The sequence below is a fragment of the Castor canadensis genome, chromosome X (genome assembly GCF_047511655.1).
Source record: "Castor canadensis chromosome X, mCasCan1.hap1v2, whole genome shotgun sequence".
Lineage (NCBI taxonomy): Eukaryota > Metazoa > Chordata > Mammalia > Rodentia > Castoridae > Castor > Castor canadensis.
Genome location: NC_133405.1, coordinates 7429291 through 7434276, shown reverse-complemented (window position 1 = coordinate 7434276; position 4986 = coordinate 7429291).

Genomic DNA, 4986 nt, shown 5'->3' with positions numbered 1-4986 from the left:
GTTCATCAAGTGCATCTTACATTTGAGGACAATCTGTCCTAAAGTTTTGGCAAGCGTCGTTAAAGCTCTTTTCTATAAATGGAAATTATGTCACATACTGAATGAGAGATGATTCCAAGTACATGAACAAACTCAATTCCAGAAAATTTCATAGAGTTTTTGGATTATTCTTCTCAGGACTGGCATAGTTAAAAAGTTATTTTCAAATATTTCATTGATAAACTTGTCAAATCTTTATTGTCTCTAGATTTTCTTGTTCTCAATATAGGAAGTAAGCACTCAAGTCCAAAGAAAGGGTCATTTTTTTAATGTGGAGATGAGCAACAAATAATTCAATCAATTACTTTGATAAAATGGAGGTGTCTTCTTCTGGAAGGCCTAAAACGTCACTCTTAAAAATTGTGACCATCAGGCCACTTTCATCAGAATGGCCCACTGCACCTACATTTCTGAAGATGAAATTCAATAATCTAAATTTCTAAAAGTGGCTTAAATGATTCTTAGGCACAGTAATGTTTGAAAGTCTCTGCCTTAAAATATATCATAAGCCAGGGATAGAGAAAATCTTTAGGTAGGTTATCATGGCTGGAACATTAAGTGACAAGGGATGAGTCCACAGAGGTTGGTAAGGGAAAAATCATTAGGAAACTATTTGTAATGTTAAAGACATTATCTTATAGGTAATGGAGAACCACCCAACAGTTTTTATTTTCCCAGTTTAGTATTCTGATATTCTCACCAGACTGCAACTTCACAAGAACATGGTGTCTGATCTGACATACACTAGGTGTTTAATACATGTTTTTATGATAGACATTGATAGATTTGGGTATAGTAGTAGAGTGGCATATTACTAAAATAATAAGAAGAACTAAACATATAGCAACATAGGTAAATCTCAAGGACATAATGTTAAGAGAATTAAACAAGATGCAAAATATGGAGTGGAGCACTACTTGCATAAACATACAAAATTAATAAAATTATAATAGAATATTTTCCTTGTAATTTTTACATATAATAAAAAAGACATGCACAGATTGGAAAGAAAAATATTGACTCAATCATGTCTTGAAACATAATGGGATCAAATGTGTCATAACTTTCCTTTCTAAATTAATAATAAATCTTGTGTTAGTGTTCATCACTGTCAGAATACCAAACATAAAAATGTAAAAGAAGGAATGATTCATTTTGGCTCACAGTATTGATAGTTCAGTTTATGGTTGCTCCATTGTTTGGAGCTTGAGGTGAGACTGAACATCATGGAGGTAGAAGTGTGTGGAGAAAGAAGTTCTTCCTCTTTTTGAAGACAGGAAGGAGAGAAGGAGAAAGGGACCAGGGACCAGGTATCACCTTCAAAGGAACACCACCAGTGCTTTACTTCCTCCAGGTAGGCCCCACCTCCTAAAGTTTCCACTACCTCCCAAAATAGTGCCACCATTTGAGGACCAAGCATTCAACACATGAACATGTAGGGGACATTTCAGATTCAAATCATAACAAATCTGAAGAAATAAAAGGCAAAATACAAAAGATTTGATAAAGCTACAATGATTAGCTGAATGAGTTTTGGCCACATCATTCTCAGGTAAGTTATACTGTGGCCCTGGTAGTAAGGTTGAAGATCAGGAAATTAATTAAAATGATATGTTAAAGTGGTAGAATTAATGGAGATTAAATGAATATCATCGATATGAGTAAGGTCAGAATTAGTAATAACTTCCACTTTTCAGGCTTATGTGAAAAACTGGTGTCATTTACTGAGACAAAGAATTTATGGAAGGAAGATTTGAGATGAGGCCATTTATTTAGATTTGAGGTAACAGAGGCAAAAAGATGAAAAGATTTCAAACTTATAGATCATTTCTGAACATTGTGAAATATCAATATGACCTTCATATTGCCATCTAATAGTAAGAAGTAGGTCTGAAATGTATTGTATCTTCCTTAGAATCACAGATTCTGTTTGTAAATATCACTAGATTCTTAAGTCCAAAACCATATTTTGCCAATAAGGAAACTAAGACCACAAAAGAAAATAAATTAGCTCAAGATCACACACCTATTTACTGGAAAAGATGGAGCTAGAATCAAGACCTGATTTTATGTTCTATAAAATTATGGGTAGTCTGCCTCTGATTTTGGTGCTTTGGGAATGTTAGTAGCAACACTTATATAAGTTTCTGCCGTGATGAAATAGTGGGGGTTCAATGCACTGCTGTTCCTTCTAGAGATGCACTAAAAGCTATTTACAGGTTTTCTGGGTTATGTATGATTAAATACTCCTCAGAAATGTGTTATTTTTTCCCAACTAGAGCTACTTGGCTGAGTCATATTTGGCTTTCAAAAGCCTCTGAAAATAACTACTATTTAATGGAAGACAATTATAGACACAAGACTGTACAATGCACTGGTAGCTTTATAGAATTTATTTTAACAAACCTGAAAACATCTCCATTTTATACATTGTTCTCACTTGATAGATGAATAAAATGTGCCTCAGACAGGTGGTATGATTGCAAAGCCTAATAGAAGGTAGGTACTTTGGTTTTTATCCATTAAAATAAAAAAGAGAAATAAAGACACATAAATCAAGCAATGTGCCCTACATCACAGGTAACAAGAGCCAGAGACAAGATCTGAACCCAATTTCTAGATTCCATGTTCTTAACTAATCACTGTGTTGTACTCTTTCTTGCAAAATGAGAGCTTTCTAAATATTGGTTGACAGATTAAAGTAGGTGATTAATTCTACCTTGGGTCACATTCATTTTTTTATTATTTATTTTGTTTTAATTTATTCAAATGTGCATACATTGTTTGGGACATCTCTCCCCACTACCTCCCTGATCCCTCCTTCTTCCCCCCACCTCCCTCACTTCCAGGCAGAGCCTGTACTGCCCTCTTCTCCAATTTTGTTGAAGAGAAGACATGAACAATAATAAGAAAGACATAGCGTTTTTGTTAGTTTGACATTAGGATAGCTATACAGAAAGATTTCTAGCATTGCTTCCATGCACATGTGTATTACAACCCGAATTGATTCATCTCTACCAGACCTCTTCACTACTTCCCGGTGACCTTCCCATAGTGACCACTGTCATTTTAAGGTTACTATATTAGCTCCTCTACAGTGGACACATTAAACACTTTCAAGTTTTGGGTTTCCTACATTTCCCTATTCTTCATATATGTGTTCTCCCCTTAGAGTGTGACCAATGTCCAATAATAGTACTTCATTTGTTTCAGGTCTAAAGTCTGCATATGAGGAAGAACATATGATTTTTGGCCTTCTGAGCCTGGCTAACTTCGTTTAAGACAATGTTTTCCAGTTCCATCCATTTACTTGGGAATGACAAGATTTCATTCTTCTCGTTAACCAGGATGTGGGGGAAAACGAACCCTCATACACTGCTGGTGGAAATGAAAGCTAGTATAACCACTCTGGAAAACAATATGGAGGCTTCTTAAAAAATTAAACATAGATCTACCATATGTCCAGCAACACCGCTCCTAGGCATATACCCAAAGGAATGTGACTTGGGTTACTTCATAGGCACCTGCACATCCATGTTTATTGCAGAGCTATTCATAATAGCCAAGTTATGGAAACAACCAAGATGCCCCACTACTGATGAATGGATTAAGAAAATGTGGTATCTATACACAATGGAATTTTACTCAGCCACTAAGAAGAATGAAATCTTGGAGCACTTTCTAAATGAGGTATTACTGCTTTAGTTGGCTGCTTAAAGAGTAATGACATTTTAATGTCCAGGGGAATAGGGGGAAAGGGTGCTCAAAAGAAGTTCATGAGTAAAAGTCATGTGGAACCTGTAATGTAGCCACTGTTGTAGAGAAAATGGCAAGCAGCCTGTGAAGTGAAAGAGGGGAAATGTAAAGGGTAGTCATGAAGATAGGATTTGAGAAGGAGATTGAGACCACATGAAGGAGAACTTTGTATGCCAAAGATGAGAAGTTTCTGAGAAAGGGGATATAAAGCAAAAGAACAAGATTCTGTAAGGTATAGCCCTAAGGAGTAGGTTTTATAGTCCAAGGCTAAAATGGGCAGTAGGATATGAAGAACAAGAGTTAAAAAATATAGAATTTTTAGACCTGTTGAAATCACCATAAGAAAGGGACTAAGGTAGAAAAAAGAAAAATGGAGGGGATAAACCAATTCTGGATATAATATATACGTGCATGGAAATGTCACAATGAAATTCTCTGTATGGCTGTCTTAAACAAACAAAAATGTCATTTTTTTAAAAAATGGAGAACAGGCCAGAAAGGTAAAACAGGTCTTGTCTGGGAGTTGGTACCAGTGGGAGGGGGGAGGGTATAAGGAACGGGTGTAGGAGGATGAATATAGAATGAGACTTATTGAAACTATTGTAAGGATAAGAGGAGGAAGGAAAAAGGAGAATGATGAGGTGAATTTCACTAAGACACATTGTAAGCACTTTTATAAATGTCACAATGTACCCCCAATACAACAATAATAATAAAAATTCTTAAAAGTTTGCACATATTTTTGCTAATTAAGTATTAGTTTTGCTTTTTATTCAGTTTTGCAACAGTAGTTCAACTTTCTTTTTCTTGAAATATTACATTGCTTCTTTAGCTTGCTCCCTTTTTCTGTGTTCTTTTTTATACTATAAGTTACTACATGGCTTTGGAAAAAAATGGGATCAAAATCCTACAGTATTTTTGAGTCTCCTACTGAGATTTTATTTAAGACAGTTCAGCCTATTTCAATCATTTAGGTTCATAAAAGCAAAGGTTATTCTATCCCTTGGAGCTTTCAGGTGTGTGGGGAGACAGTATTATCCTCTGGTGCTGGATATTGCACCATCTTCAGGGCTACTATGGAACTGAACACCTGCCTGAATAAGCAAAAAATAGGCTTAAACATGATGGCATTCACTTTCATTTTCAGGCAATGGAGCTTTTTAAAAATTTTTTATTGCCTGGAGCTTTGGT